The sequence below is a fragment of the Tamandua tetradactyla genome, chromosome 9 (assembly GCF_023851605.1).
Source record: "Tamandua tetradactyla isolate mTamTet1 chromosome 9, mTamTet1.pri, whole genome shotgun sequence".
NCBI lineage: Eukaryota > Metazoa > Chordata > Mammalia > Pilosa > Myrmecophagidae > Tamandua > Tamandua tetradactyla.
Window position 1 is genome coordinate 44,262,996 of NC_135335.1, and position 17,296 is coordinate 44,280,291.

General features: G+C 40.8%; 1 pseudogene; it reads left to right on the forward strand.

Annotated features, from left to right (window-relative positions):
• The first annotated feature begins 299 nt into the window (after window positions 1-299).
• Window positions 300-505, forward strand: LOC143646077 (phosphatidylinositol N-acetylglucosaminyltransferase subunit Y-like; annotated as a pseudogene).
• Window positions 506-17,296: the final 16,791 nt, after the last annotated feature.

Below are 17,296 nucleotides of genomic sequence, written 5' to 3' on the forward strand. Positions count from 1 at the left end.
CGGTCTTTGCCTACCCCAAAGTTGCAAAGATTGTCTCCTACATTTTCTTCTAGAAGTTTTAACTTTCATATGATCTATTTCAAATTAATTTTTAAGTTGATGTTTATTTTTTTCCACTTAGATTCATTTTATTTGGGGACCATTTGTGAAAAAGACCATTCTTTTCCCACTTAATTACAGTGGTGTTATTGTCAAAAATCAGTCGATTGCAAGTTGATTTGTGGACTCTGTTCTGTTCATCGATATGTCTATTCTTTAGGAAAAAAAGGTCAGGTGTCAATAATAAACCGGGAAGAAGAATGTTTCTCTCTCTTCCTGTGTTGAGTGTACTTATTCCACACCTCTCTAGCAGAACTGTTCTGTTCAGTCTCTGTTGAGCTAGAGGGCTGCACTAGCACAACCAGCCTGTTCTTTCACTGTCTGTTCTTGGCAATTACCATACCCGTTTATATGTGCTTCCACCTTTGGACTTGAATGGGTGTTAAAACTCTTCAGACATAATTAATGCAAACCAGAGCCAAGGTGGTGTATATAAAATAGCTGTAAGTCTTGGGCCTCTATCAAGTTGAGAAAGCTCAACTAGATGGAAATACTACTGGAGACCATTTAGTTTGCTGGCAGCTATTTCCCCTTGCCTCTGTCAGTGGCTTAGGACTATGGGATGCTTAAGCTGCAGAAGCTTCTGTTGTTACACTTTGCCCTTGTTTCTTGAAGGTTTTAATGTATAACTGCTGCTCAGAAGATACATTTCAACAATGTCTTATTGGGGATTAATAGCTCCAATCACCAGAGATGACTTTAATTCTTGTCTCACTCACCTAAAAGTTAGTCATTTGAAATTGTTTGTTTAGATTCAAGCTCTTTGGTAAAGTCACATGTTGGGGATAATTAAAATCTCAAAGGGACAGTGCCAGCATAGTTTTAGAGAAATGCATTTGAACCAGTGTTATATAAATCTATAACAGAGTTAAGAATTAACTAATAATTATGATTTCTGAATCATATAGATGTTTTTCTTACTTTCTCATATATTGTAAAATGACCAAAGAAATGCGTGAGGTTGCTGAACAGTGAAAGATCAGCTGGCCCATCCTAAAACCTGCCCATCTTTTGATAATGATTGAATAACTATATAGCCTTTATCTGGTGATTGTAAAAACCTCCTGACTGGCCCCACTTACACCCTCTTATCCTGTTTTACAACTTTAGAGTCTCAGAACACCACGATAGCCCCTAAAGTTTATTAATGAGGGAAGTTGAGTCAGCACAGGACTAACCCTAAACTGTCTTACTAGACAAAGCTGGCATGTAGTCACTCTGTGCATGCTCAATAATGAGATCATCTCAAACTCTGTCATCTCAAGCCATTGTACTCATCCTAAAACCTGCCCATCTTTTGATACTATAAAACTATACATGTTTCAGGGAGACAGATTTGGAGTCCAATGGGCCATCTGATCTCCTGCTTTGAGTCTAGCAATAAGCTCTCTTTGAACCTCTGTATCTCAGGAATTAGTCACTTGCATGCATTGGACAAATAACCTCCCACTTTTGATCAAACCTTATAGTGAAATGGAAATTCCATGTAGCTGAAAAAGTTCTGAGTTTGGAAAATTAATTTCTTTGGCATCAAATGCATACATTAATAATAAAATAAAATGTTAATACTTTTCCATTAAAAAAAAATCATGAAGCCGGGGAAGCAATTCAGGGGAAAAAAAAAAGTCTAAAAATGCCCAAGGAGGCAAAAATGAACAAAAGGTGGACAAACCCTTCTGTAGATAGATATTAAGAACGGCTCCAAATGACGGAAATGCGGAAATGGGCTTCTTTTTGTTACTTAAGCAGATTCCCAGTCCAGGGACTGGTCAGTCCAGCTTGTTTGTCCCGGACCCCACCCCCATCCCACCTCCTTCCCAGCCTGTCCCAGCTGTGATCTGATAGAACTGTTCTCAGACAGAGGAAATGCCTCCTGTCTCCTCCTTCTTCAAGCTCATTTATGCATGACCAGGTCTTCTCCTTCACCTCTACTCCTATTTTGCATATTGTTAAGACCAGATCACCAGGATGGCTAAATAGAGATTTTTTAAAACTTTTTTTCTCATTAAAATCTATTTTGAAATTGATGGATGTGTAAAAAACACATGCCATGTAAATTAGCTCCAAAGTGAATGATTCTTCTCTAATTCTGAGAAAAGAGAGTTTTGCCCTAAAGAAGGGTCATCTTATCTGCGTACAATTTGAATTAGAAACAGAAAATCTTTATCAGCACCTTATTATATATATCTCCCTACTGAGCACCAGCAAATGCTGTGATTTGAGACAATTATCATTACTGCCATGAACTCGATGTAATTGTATTTCACTGTGAAAAGGAAAAATGTCTCTCCTTGCACACTTGTGCTCCTTTTGTAGGATGGGGGGAGGTGGGGAGGAGATCAAAGGACCATATGAACTACCAGAATCGAGACACACAAGAGACAGCCACTCTTCCCGTCCCTGAGAATGTAGTCACACGTTTCTTCAACACAGAACCTGAGTGCATTAGGTTAAGGACAAAAGGATCCAGCTGTCAGCTTTAAATTGTTCTATGGAATCAGCTGCCCCTCACTGAACACCTCCCTCTCTCTCACCTCACCCGATCCTCTTCATCACCTTATTTTACAGAGAAGGAAACTGACTCCCCGTCAAAGTGGCAGAGCCAGGACCTGGATTCCCTGAGTTTATAGTAGGATTCTTTGTGTTTCAAGGGGTTGAAACAAGTTTAAACTGAAAATGTAATATACTGACTGACCAAACTAAGAAGTCCAGATGGGACTGGATCTAGTGGTTCAGTGCCTTCCTTTTGACTCTACTTTCTATGGGGGGCTCTTGCCTCAAGGAGGGCCCTGGGAACCCCAAGCTCGAAATACCCACAGTGCAATAACTTCAGCAGTTATGAACAGAGGTTTTTATTTCTCTCCTTCCAGTAGTTCCTAGGAGAAGTTTCAGAACCGAATCTCCTTCAAGCAGCTTATATCTTGCATCCATGCCTAAAGCATTTGCTGTTGGGGGGCAGAGAGGTGAATATTCTGATTGACTGGACCTGGGTCAGGTGACTACCCCTAAAGGAGGAGGGCTGGGGATAAGGACTGAGGGGAGTGGGGTTCTTTTACCAAAAGAACAAAGATTAAGGCGGAAATATAGACACACTGACATGTGCTCTAAACTACCCAAGGGAAAGCATGGATTCTTCAACCTGAAGGCAAAACAGAGAACTGACTTCTCCTCATCTCCTGTACCAGCCAGTCATATACCACCTCCACCTTGGTTAGGCCTTACTCCCATCTCACAGATGAAGAAACAGAGGTTCAGAGAGATTTAATGACTTTCTCTGGGTTTCACTGCCAGTAAAGAGAGGAATTCAAGACTTGATCCAGATTCCTAGTTCATGTACTTCCCAAAAACCAAACAAACAAGCAAAACAAACAAATAAAAATTCAACAAATGGTGCTGCAATAACGGGACACTCACATGGAAAAATAATGAAATGTGACCCTGCCATCCAGTATACAAAAAAAAAAAAAAAAAAGACTCAACCCAGGCTCATCTGAGTCTAAACCCAGAGTTCCCTCTGCTGCATGCCATATGCCTTTCACTTGAACCTACCCTGACTACCCAAATAACTGGTCATTGGTTCTTTTCACCAAGATCTACCACTCATGAGCTGTGTGATCTCGAACACATTACTTAACCTCTCTGAGTCTTACATATTGTAAGATAAATGATTATATAAGTAAAGTACTTAGCCAGGGCCCAAGCGCGGGATAAACACTAAATAAGTTAACTAATTAAAGAGTCTAGGACAAAAACTAGAATAACCCAAATGTCTTTCAATTGGTAAACAGAAAAGCTGTGGTATATACCGACAATGGAACATTAGTCAGCACTAAAAAGAAATAAACACTGAGTCATGCAACAAGATGGGTGAATCTCAAAAGTATTGAACTATGGGAAGGAAGCTGGACTCAAAAGGCACACACTCCATGAATCCTTTTATAGAGAAGGCACCCGAATAGAGGGAGTAAAAGCATTAAATAAGAAAATACCTACAGGCCCTTAGCACAGACCATTAACAATTAATGGTAGCTATTAATTATTATTACTATAGTAACTACTACTATTAGTTTGGAGACTAAGGTCACCAGAGATAGAATTTAAGTATAACATTCTGTGGAGCTCCCAAGAAGAGAGAAATGTCTTATCTCTTCTACTAGCATATAACTTCTTTGTAGTTGAAACGGGTGTCTTACATTTCTCTTTTTCTCTTTGTAGAGAAAATATGATAATTGGTCCAAAGTCAAGAAAGATTCAGACAACCTTCTCTTTTCCCCTCCCCCCCTGATCAAAATAAAAACCTTCATTTCCCTCACTTTATTCAGGAGACTTTTAAAATGATCCCATCTGAGAGAAGCCTGTGCTTCCTTCACTGTTTAAAATAGTCACCTTTCCCCTCCCACTCCTCTACCACCCAACCAGCATTCTACCTGCTACATTGCTTTGTCCTCACAGCTCTTACCACTTTGTAGTTACAGCATATATCTGTTCATTTATATCTATAAAGGCACAATTTTAACACTATATCCCAGTACCCACAAGAGTGCCTAACACATAATAGTTGTTTAGTATGTGTTGGGTAAAAGAATGAATGGACAAGATCTTGACCAAAACGGGGAAGAGAGAAATCAGACCAAATAAGGTTTCAGTGGCTGAAAGATTTCAGAGAGAGGTTATTATCCTGGAGGTTATTCTCATGCATTATATAGATATCCCTTTTTAATGGTGTATTGGAGTGGCTCAAGGGAAGTACCTGAAACTGCTGAGCTGTGTCCCAGTAGCCTTGATTTTTTGAAGATGATTATATAACTGTATAGCTTTTACAATGGGACCATGTGACTGTGAAAACCTTGTGTCTGATGCTCCTTTTATCCAGAGTATGGACAGATGAGTGAAAAAACTAAGGTTAAAAAAATGAATAAATAATAGAGGGGGTAAAGGGTAAAAAAATTGGTAGATTGAAATACTGTGGGTCAATGAGAGGGAGTGGTAAGGGATATGAGATGTATGAGTTTTTCTTTTTATTTCTTTGTCTGAGGTGATACAAACGTTCTACAAATGATCATGGTGATGAAATCACAACTATGTGATGATATTGTGAGTGACTGCTTGTATACTATGGATGGACTACATGGTGCATGATAAAAACAAAACTAAAATATTTTTAAAAAGAATCCCCTGGAGAGAGTGCAAAAGAGATGGATTCTGATTCAGTACCATCTGAGGAATCTTATCAATTACACCAGGCAATAATTATTTAATTTTGACACCCATTGCCCAAAACCTCAAGAGTGTACTGGAAACTGTAATTAGGTCAATAACAAGTATTTTGTGATGACCTATATCATCACAAAATGATCATAGAGGCCACTGATTAGAGGAGGAGGGAAGGCAAGGAGGACCAGGCCCTTTACACACAAAATTGCTCATGTCCTCAGAACCTTATGAAATGAGTATAATTAATCCCATTTTACAGATAAGGAAGCCGAGGCTCAGAAAGGTTTACTAACTTGCCCTACACATAAGCAGCAGATGTCACATTCAAACCCAGATCTTTGACTCCAAACACTGCCCAGTTTCTGCCAAATCAGATCTCTGAAACTGTAGACAGTAACTAGCAGGAGGTACTAGGAGGTCAGACTCCAAAGGGGTCCAGAAGCTTCCAACATCCAGAGCAGGAGCTGATGGGCAAGAGGCAACCAGAAAGTTGTCATCCTGGGAACCTCCTGGCACTGCCTCACAGTAGAGAAACGCTCCATGAGTGCTAACAGTACAGCCCCTCACGAGCTTCCTCTAGAACTATGTAAATCCCCAATTTCATATCAAGCTGAAAGCATCTTTATGAGATGAAAATTAACGCATGCATCAGAACATCTAGGCAAGGCTAGCACGCTCCCAAAAGACTATGTCTCTGTTTCCCTCTTTCCTTACTTATCCCTGGTTCTGAAATAGCTCCGCCTAACTATGCAATTGTGATACTTCCCTGAAGCTTAGTTCTACTTCTTGGAAGATGAGAACACCAAGTCCCAGTGGTATTGTGATGCAATTGAATCACATATAGAGACAGCTATGATCTTGGGATCAAGACACCAGAGAAACAGGCAATGTCTTCATTGTTGTCATTACTATTACTCATGTTTCAATTAGCATCATACACCAGGAGTCAGCTGCAAGATTCCAAACCACCATGAAATTGCATTTTGGCACACTGGTTAAAAACTGCCAACCCTATTTGTTTTTTCTGTACCACTGCCTTGTGAGAACTGGATTTTTTTTTTCAAGGCAAAGGTAGAAAAAGTAAAGCAATAGTGGTCTCTTGTGGAAGTGAGCAGTATTTGCAACAGTTTATATAACCTAAATCACACAAGATATTTGGATACCCATTAGTGGAAAATGGTCCATTTCCAGAGTGTATGTTGTTTTTGTTTTTGTTTTCCAGTTTTTTGCTTTTATTTGTGCTCATGCCACTTAGAATAAACGCAAGTATACCTGCAGGAAATTCTTGAAAGTGGATGGGATATACAAGTATGCATTTTTAATTTCAATAGATACTGCCAAATTGCCCCCTGAGAGCAATCACAATCTTTTTTTAAAAAATATTTTTATTGATAAAACAACATACAAACACAAACATTCTTAATATACCAACATTCCATACATGGTAGACAATCAATGACTTACAGTATCATCACATAGTTGTACATTCATCACCATGATCATTTTTTAGGACACTGAGTGAATGGTATTTGAGTGGGTATGCCTAAAACCTAAGGCCATATCTAAGGAGCATTTCCTGGCACCATGGAGAATTTTCTTTCTGCAGTTGGCTGCCAGCCTTCCCATTCTGTGTTCTGAAAATCCCCCAGATGGGTGTGAAACAGGTGTTCAGGGGATGTCTTTGAGATAATGTTCCAGTGAGCTTCCCTGGCTTTGTGCTGTGCGTAGCACTATGTTTTTCCAAATACCACTTTCCTGATGGGGCCACAATATCTACGCACTGCTTACCTGGAAACCCATTAAAAAACGGGCTGCCAGCGTATTGGCAACTCCTCACCTGCATGTATGTTCATGGAAGGCAGAGAAACATTAAGGCTAGCTTAGGTGTTAATGGAAGGAAAAGGGTTGGATGGAGCCCAAAATACTTGGTATATTTCTCCACCAAATGCTGCACATTGTTTACTCTTCCCCTATTTTGATGAACATTTTGCCATTTTTCAGTGCCCCAGAACTGGACGATTGCTTAAATTTCACAATGCATGAAATGGATTTCACATATAATGTTTAAGTTCATCTATTGTGAAATTCGTCATATATACCACAGAGCATCTAAAACATGTGCACAGTTTAAAGCATCAAATTAAAGTGAAAATCCGTGCAACTACCAACCAGGCTAAGAAAGAACATTTTCAGCATCTTCCCTAAAGGACGCCCATGGGTCTCTCCACAATCACATCACCCCAGGATGAGCCCAGTGCTAATTTTGATTATCATCCCCTTATTTTTCTGTAGAGTGTTCCACAGATGTATATGTGTCTAGGCAATAAATTTAGTTTTGGCTGATCTTGAACTGTACATAAATGGACACATTGTGACTTGCTTCTCTGCTCTATCGTATTCCATTATATGAATTATATGACTATATTTGACGGACATTGTGGTAGTTTTCTAATCATTTGCCTTGCCAAACACAAACAGCACTGCTAAGAACAACCAACCTTGTATGCATCGCCTGGTTTCCACATGCAAGTGTTCCTCTAGATCAGGGGTAGGCCAACTTTTTCTGAAAAGGCCAGATAGTAAGTAGTTGGAGCTTTATGAGCCAGTCTCTCTCACAACCATCCAACTCTACTGTTGTAAAACAAAAGCAACCATAGACTATCTGTAAACAAATGAGTGTGGCTGTGCTCCAATAAAGTTTTATTTACAAAAACAGGTGCTGTGGTTCACCAGCCCTGCTTTGGATGATTTACTTAAAAGCAGAATTGCCAGGGCCACCCTACTGTACAGCCCCAGGGCAGCCCTGAGTGGTGCAGTGCACAGCCCCAGCAACCAGACACTGCAGCCCTGGCTGGCTTGGCCACAGAGCACTTGCATGATCCACTTTACCAGGTAAGGCCAAGTCCTTCTCCAAAGTGGCTTTGCCAGTGTGCACTCCTTCCAGGCCTGCCGAAGTGTCCCCACTAAACGTCAATATTGCAGGGTGTTAAAAATGGATGGCAATTCAAATTTTGAAACTTTAACTTATGTGTAAGACTAAAGCAAAAAATGCTTATTTGGTACAAAATCTATAATTTGACTAGTGCACTTCCTAATATAACTTATGTGGACAGTTTAATTGAACACCATAAGTACATGGAACATTGAGTAGGGCATGAGATTTTGTATGTTTGTCCAGAGTGATGCCCCAAAAAATCCTAGAGTGATTTGAACAGTGAATAAAAAAGTATTTGCAAAGTCCCCTTGGTGGGATGGCGAGAAAGGGGGAAATTTCAAACTTCCCCATGTGAAGAATTCCTGATATTCTCACAAGCAGTGGGGACAACCAAAGTAATAAGCCAAGCCCTCAATCTTGGGGTTTGTTCATATGAAACTTATCCCCACAAAAGATAGGTCAAGCCTACTTAAAATTAGGTCTAAGAGTCACCCCCCAGTGAACCCCTTATGTTGCTCAGATGTGGCCTCTCTCTCTCAGCCAACACGATAGGCAAATTCACTGCCCTCCCTCTCTCTACGTGGGACATGACTCCCAGGGCTGTGGACCTTCCTGGCAACGTGAGACAGAAATCCTAGAATGAGCTGAGACTCAGCATCAAGGAAATGAGAAAACGTTCTAGACCAAAAGAGGAAAGAGAGAAATGAGACAAAATAAAGTGTCAATGGCTGAGCGATTTCAAACAGAGTCGAGAGGTTATCCTGGAGGTTATTCTTACACGTTATATAGATATCACCTTTTTAGTTAGGGTATATTGGAGAGGCTGGAGGGAAGTGCCTGAAAATGCAGAGCTGTGTTCCAGTAGCCATGTTTCTTAAAGACAATTCTATAATGAGATAGCTTTTGCAATGTGACTGTGTGATTGTGAAAGGCTTGTGTCTGATGCTCTTTTATCTACAGTATAGGCAGATGAGTAAAGCATAAGGATTAAAAATAAATAAATAATAGGGGGGCCAAATGTTAAAATAAATGTAGTAGATTGAATTGCTAGTGATCAGTGAAAGGGAATGATAAGGGGGTATAGAAAAAAATAGGAGAAACAAAGGCTAAAATATATTGGGTAGATGGAAATACTAGCAGTCAATGAGATGGAGGGATAAGGCGTATGGTATGTATGAGCTTTTTTCTTTTTTCTTTTTATTTCTTTTTCTGAATTAATGCAAATGTTCTAAGAAACGATCATGGTGATAACTATACAACTATGTGATGATATTGTGAATTATTGATTATATACCAAGAATGGAATGATCATATGGTAAGGAAAAAAAAAAAGTGTCCCCACTACTCATTTCCTTCCTAGTACTTATTAATTTTTGCCAATTTCATGGACGTGCAATCGTTTGCTTTGTATCTCCCTAATAGTAGAGTCTTGAGTTCATGTATTTTCTTAACTTTTTATTTTTAAATACTTTCAAAGAGTTCACATATTTTTGACAGCTCTGCTGCATTTTTGTAGATGGAGAAAAGTCATTTTTCTTTGGGAACTTGAGAAGTGACAGAGCCATGTGCTCACATAACCCCCCCCCCCCCCCCATCGCCCCATAATGACGCTTACACATTGCTGAAGCAATTATTTGGGTAATTCCGATCATGATTTAAATTTTTGAAAAACCTTCCTCCTACGGAAATACGGGCAACCAAGACTGTGGTCAAAGCTCAGGCAATTTTTTTTTAAATATACAGACTACAGACTATATTAATATCCTGAAGGAAACAAAAGCCCTAACTTGTGAGGAAAGAAAGGGGTGTCTGTATCAATGGTTCCTAGGGACCCCCAGGTCTCTAAAACAGGCCTCTTTGGGAGGAGATGGGAGGTTTGAGGTGTGACATGAGAAGTGCAGATCCCTCTCCTGCTTGGAGTAAATATAGAACCTTTCTCTGGGATGCACAGCTCTGCCACATAAAAACCTCTGGGGCAAAGGGTCAATGTAAAATATTTTCCATTTAACAACTGTATTTCCCCTATTTCCCAACTACTGTCAAACAATGCGTTATTCCTAGGGTCAGCTTTCAGGGGACACAGGAAAAGAGAGTGTTAGCACAGGCGATAGTGCCTCCTTTCATCCAAGAAACAATCTCCAGCAAAGCTTCCTGCCGCAGCTATCCTAGAATTCATGGGCCATGTACCAACCGTTGGTTAAGACTGAAAAATGAAGTCAGATTTTGCCTGCCAGCAAATGAGCCTGATGGGGCTGGTGAGTTTGCAAATGAGGGACCCCTTAGCCAATTTTGTACATGGTGGATCTGATCTCTAAATTGGATGAGCTAAATAATCAGCTCCAAGGTTTTGTGACAAGTATTATCTAAAGGAAGTGACTAGACAAAAGCACTTTATGTATAAAATGCATTCTCTGAGATGTGTTCAATTTAATAACATTTTTTAATTTCCCAGCTCTTGAGTATTCCAGGTTACCCAAAATGCCTTTAAATAAAAGAATCACCGTGCAATGAATACGCATTTGATAAGTCTTGAAAGGCCTTTCTAGAATGTGTTCCAGAAATTGCAATAGCAAATGACTCTAATAATCAAGTAACAAACTTTTTGCAAGTCAGTGGTTTCCAATTCTATGCTTGCAACAAAATTGAAAGAGAGCCTAATTAATTTGTCAGCTAATGGATTGTTAAAAATAAGTTCTGATGATAAATTATTGTGGATTTTTGACATATTGCTCAGCAGTTCAAAGTGAGTTACTCCTTCAATTCCTATCTAGTTATTAATGTGAACAAGGTCTCTAAGTGTTTGTATCCAGAAAAATGAAAAAAAAAAGGAATATAATTGATGCTGAAACCCATCTCATTGCAGCAATAAGTAATAATCACCCACAGATACACACCTCAGTTAGGAAAGAAAAAACAACAAACTGTCCATTTAATAAAAGGAAGCAATAAAATTTAACTTATTTAATAATTATCAAAATGTATAATATATTTATGCTATTTATATACTACTAATGGCAATGTTACCTCAATCCTGAAGAAATCTTTTAATATTAAGTGCCTTGCAATCACAGAATGTAGCTAAACCATATATTTGTCAAACTATATACAATTTTGTGGCATAGTATGATTGGGTTATCAGTAAGACTTTAAAGGATTAAAACACATAAAGTATAAAATTCTGTGGTGGAAAATGAATGGAAGTATCAGTTGAAGAAGAAAAAGAAACGACCTTAAATTCCCATCTGATAAAGAATGTTTGAATATATTTTTCAGTAGAGGATGGCGGGTAACAAATTCCAATGGTTTTTAGATTCCAATAGCTATGTTGAAAAGAGTCACTTCAGCTGTTATTTTTAAATGTCAATATTTACAAAGGAAAAAGTTTAGGCTGGCTCGGATGGGTTCTAACAAGGAGGGCTGGCTCTACACCCCCTTTTGACCTTCTTGCTAACCTCTTCAAATCACTGAAAAGTTTTCCTTAAGAATTTGATTAACCTCCCCAAAGGCCTCCCTAGGGGGCAGGTCAGTCTCCAGAGGGCACCCAGCACTGCTCCCCTCAGATCTGCACTTCTTTCAAGTGCTCATGATGAGAAAATTCTTACCTTGGAAAAGGGAGATATGTGAGAAAGACCAAGCTCTTCGAAGAGGGACTTTCCTATTGGTGTAGAAAAAGCGCAGACCCCCAAAGCAGCCTTGCCGATGTTCACCTAGAAGCACAGAGAATACCGAGCCGTCGGGAGCCGTCGGGAGCCGTCGGGAGCCGTCCGGAGCCGTCCGGAGCCGTCCGGAGCCGTCCAGAGCAGTAGGGAGAGGTGCATCTACAGCGGGGTTTGTGGAGTCGTGATTCTCAGAGGCTCGAGGGCCTTAAGCTGGATGCCGAGGAAGCAGGTTTGCAGCCTGGGCCCCACCGCCTGGTTCAAACTGGTTCAGCTGCGACCTGCAGCGAGGTTGTTTACCTGAGCTGGTTCCTCGTCTGTAGACAAGGAGTAACAGAGCCTACTGCTCAGGACTTGGTGAAACCGTTCACTCCACGTGCCTCGAGTGTTCTGGGTCTCCAAGACGGGTGATCAGTGGCACACTTCCCGGATTAAACGTGAAGGTATGTATGCAAAGCTCCAACAGCGGGTGCCGAAAATGCCCGAACATGTCACTCTCAACTCATCAGCCTTCACCGGAACCTGGGAGATCAGGTGAGATCATCTCTGGCTGTACAAATTAAGAAACTGTGTGAAGGTGAGACCCCGGTATTCTGACCCAGGCCCCTCTCTGGTCCAGCCCTACTGCAGGGTCCTTGTTTAAAGACCCTAGAGCCTATCCCGAGTAACAAATCCAGCTTGATCATAATGACAGGAAACACACCTGAGCCTGCATGTCCATGCTAGCTGCTGCTTTAGGCACTTTCCACGTTGATGTACTCAATTCTCACAAACACCCTGTGAGTTAGGGGCTATTATCACCCCATCTCACGGATGGGGAACCTGAGGCTGAGGGGTTATGTAGCTTGCCCAAGGCACAATGCTAGTGAGGAGCAGAGCTAGCACTGTACCCTATGCAGCCTGGATCCAGAGCCCCTCCTCAATTCCGACGCCAAACTGCAATCTACATCTGGCCCAGGTTACCTGTGCTCACACAATCAGGCAAGGCAACTTGCGGGGAAGGCAGGGTCCAAGGGGCTATCTGTGGCACTTCCCCTGCCCCCAGGCGCCTGGGATCTGCTCTGCTTTGTCAAGAGGGCTACGAACCCAGGGCACCTGGGGAAAAGCCACCACACATCACCATGCTCTACCATGCTAGAGAGCTTGCCTGTCAGCAAGGTGTTTCCAGTTTCACCTGCTTTCCTTTCAGCAAGGTGTTTCCAATGTCAGGGCTCTCTCCTTCACCCTGCTGTAATTTGTAAATGTTTTAAAAAACAGTAAGAATTGCCTATGACACAAAGCTGGGATACCCCAGTATTACAGGGGCCAGGGTCTCTCCTTGCAGACCTCACAGAGGGGTGGGGGGGGGAACCCCTCTGAAACTCTCCTCCCTCCTTGGCTCTGCCCACAGGTAGAGCACCTGGTGTGATCGTGCTGTTTTAACAGAGGTGGGAAGTGTAATCTGCAGAAATGCACTGCCTTGCCGAAGATAACATGGAAATCTGGTTCCAGAACCTGGATATGCTCTCATGACTGGCAATAGGAATTGAGGAGTCAGTGCCTTGGAGAAAGGTGGCTACTGTGGAGGACGGTTGCAATGGGACACCTGATCGTTAAAAGTAGTTCTCAGTCCTGGGTGAAGGAAGTTCAACAGGAGGGGTGTGACAAAGGGGGAGCAGAATTCCAAGAGGAAGGCTTTACTCAGGGATTAGCTGTAAAACACCCAAATAAGGTTTTGATTCAAGTAGTTTCATGGTTTCCTTTAAAGAATTATTTTCCTTTGTTTGTCCTGCAGGTAATATGCTTATATGGATATGTACGAGAGAAACAGAATGACAATTCAAAAAAAAAAATCTTTTAATAAAAATTACTCATAAAAATCCTAATAAATTTCAAAGAGTAAGATATTCCTTAGTACATTTATAAAAGAACATTTGGTCCTTTTACAAAAAGCTCCCCTTTAATTTAAATACATTTCTTATTTACAGATTAAACATAAAATATCATCTATGGTTGCAAAGCATATTGCACATTAGACAAGCATTTCTGTATTCCAATAGATTTTCCCAGAGTTTCCAACTCTAGATTTTTTTGTAAAAAGATTCATCTTTCTTGTGCATAATAAATAAAAATGCAGCTTCTGTTTTGCTTATTTAAAATGAAAAAAAATACCTATTAAAAATATTTTCCTCTGCCTCTCAGAAAGAGGGACAAGATGTAATATATCAAGAAGTTCCACAGGTACTTGACATTTTCACCAAATTCACAACCAAATTCAAATGCGAGGATAACCCTGAGCCCTGCAAAACTGGGGGATGTGCAGCCCAGCCTGTCCCACCTTTTCACTCTTGTAAGGGTCCCTGCCCTGCAGGGAAGAGGCAGAGTGGGAGCTGGATGCCTGGGAAGGGAGAAGGAAAGAACAAGATTTAAGTCCCTGCTCAGCCGTTCTGTGCTGAGGGCAATCATTTAGCACTATCTTTTAACCAGCACGAAATTTGAAAAGATCAAAAGAAAGGGTCCTCAGAGCCCTCCACAAAGAAGGAATGTCTGCTGTCAAGTCTACAAAATCCAAAGCAAAGAATTAGTTTGTAATCATTCAGTAAACTGAGCTCAGAAAATAGCTAAGGGATATTTTTCTTTGGTGGAGGGGAGGGAGAAATCAAGTTGAGGCTCAGTCCAAATTGCACAACCGCACTTATTACACTAGGGAACTCTCCACTCTGTTCTCAGATTCATCTGCACGAACACAGTCCTGATGCATTTTTCCTTGACCATATGGAAAACCACTGAAGTGACATGTGCACGCTCCTCCATCCAGGACAAGAGCCCCATACATTGTCAGAACCTGGGCCTTCTGCTGAACAGAGCAAGTTCTGGCAGAAGAGCTACAGCAAACCAGAGGAAAGCACTAAAAGTGGAAGCTGGGTTCTCACAACGGCCAGCACACCCAGAAAGCTAGCAGGCACTTCCTGTGTCATTTACTCTTCCAGGAAAATAGAGTTCAGAGCTACACCTACCCTGTAAGGAACTCAGTGGTGGGAGAATTAGACTCCATCAAGCCTAACTATAAGGCAGTTTTCTACAATGGTTTGGAAAAACCATTTTCATCATATCCATCAAAGCTGCTGCCAGACACCTGCCAACTATGAAGATGGGTCAGGCTCACAGCTGTTCTAAAGAAGCAGGGCGCTGCTGGGGCAAATCACTGAGCAAGTGGACTACTCTGATACCCTCTCCTCCCCTCTCCCCAACAGTCTACAACACAGAATAGAAGGAACACCAAAAGCAGCATATAGCACAGCTGTTAACTTTCTGATTTTAAAAAAGAACACAGGCAAGCTCTGAACTTAGCTCAGAGACCTTCTGACTGGCTCTAAATATCCTGGCACCCAACCACACAAATTACTACTATGCAGCATCAGACTTTAGGCCAGGTAGTCTGGAAGCTCAACAGCCATGATTTGTATGCAGTAACTCATGGAACCCTCTGATCCAATTCACACAAGTCCAGTGCCCTGAAGTCAAGAGGATTTGGGCCTCAATACAAAATGTATCTCATGTTGGCCTGGAGCCCCTGAGAGATGCATTTGCAACACTTGAAGCATGAAGGTGCTGCCAAGCTTGGCTCCCAACACCAGAGACAAGGAGGAAGAAACCCTAGCGCTTGCTTGAGGGTGGCAGGTAAAAGGACCCAGATAAGCAGGGAAACACTGGCATCATTACTTATGTTGCCACAGAAGCATGAGATGTGAGGAAAACATCAAGAGAAAAGAGATGAACAAAGGACTCACCTCTGCCTTATATGCCCCAATCTCCCAAATATGTCATTATCAGTCCCATCAGAATCTGCCTGGAGAAGATGCAGGGATGAGTGCGTATGTGTGTGTGTGTGTGTGTGTGTGTGTGTGTGTGTGTGTGTGTAAAATGGAACAATGTAGTGTTACTGATTCAATGAAAATATTTAAAATATATAGTATGCTCAAAGAAATTTTCTATTCAGTAGATGAGACACTACTGATAAACAGAATACTTTTGAAATAAACAAAAAGGTAAAATAGAAGCATTTGGTTTTTTACTTTAAAACAATCTGCATAGTAAATATGTAAGTATTAGCAATGGCATGTATATTATTGAAAATCCCTTTTTAAAATCCCCAGGAACTGAATAATTTATCTACCTTTAGAAACAGTAACACCTAATTAAACACTTAAATTTTCAACAAGGAATAAAAAATGTCTCCCTTTTGACTGAAAAGTATAATGGCTTAGATGGCACTTATTTCTAGCTTTCAAGAGACTAAAATAAAATCACTTGGGTGGCAAATGGTGATAGGTGAGAAAACTGGTATGAGGGAGATTTCCTATCCCTTTCTATCAGAATGAATTTTCACCTATGATGCCACACAGATGCCAGATAAGAGGTTCAAATCCAGCTCTGCTCTGTATGAGCACTCTACCTAAGTTCAAATAGATACTTCTGTTCTGACTCAAGAAATAATAACAAAAGAGGGCATTTTAGCACAACGTCCTCCTTATATGTGCTTGCTTAAAAATATCAGATTTAAAGATGAGGATTGGCCAAGCGGTTTCCAGCAATCTTCCTCACTAATGTCCCATCCCAACCTTATTTCAGTGTAGCCCCGCCAGGTGGTACCACAAAACATGTCTATCTACACCGCAGCAGCAGCTCTGACATCCAGTGACCCAAACCAAAGCTAGCGTAAGGCACTAATCTAAAGCCTGTGTTATATAGGGAACTGTTCAAGGGATGCCAGAAAGTCATCGATCATTTTGTTCTCCCTGAGTTAACTAATTGGCACTAGACATACAAAGCAAAAACAAAATAAAATTCTAACCCAAACACAGTCAGAATTGAGAATCCTTGGTTAGTAAATATGAGACAGATGGAAGCTCAGACTATCTTAGGTATTTTCCTTTCCCTAAAAGGCACCTGGTTCTGGAACTATGGAAGCTCCTCAGGTTAAGTTCATGTTCAACATAAATGCAAAATACCATCCAAATGAGGTACCAGTAAATTTCCTAATACAATGTTAGAATCCTGATAAGGCTGTTGTTTTTAAGCAACTAACATGAAACACTGCGAAGATCACTCGGGGTGCAAATGAATAAACAGATTTTTTTCTTCATGTGATCTAAAATGGTAGTTGGATATTGGGGGAGAGCCCCCATTATCCAATAATCAAGAGAAAGGATGATACTTTTCAAAACGTGATAAAAAGGGATGTCAAGTAAATCTCAGATCCTTTTCCAGAAAAATTTCATTCACAGTCCCCTGACAAAGAGGTAGCAATACTGCAATTGTGACAAATGCCAGCAAAGTGAAGAAACCTGGATTCTGAAAATATTAACCTATGAAGGTCAATCCCAAGATGTCCCATCAACTGTGCTTAATG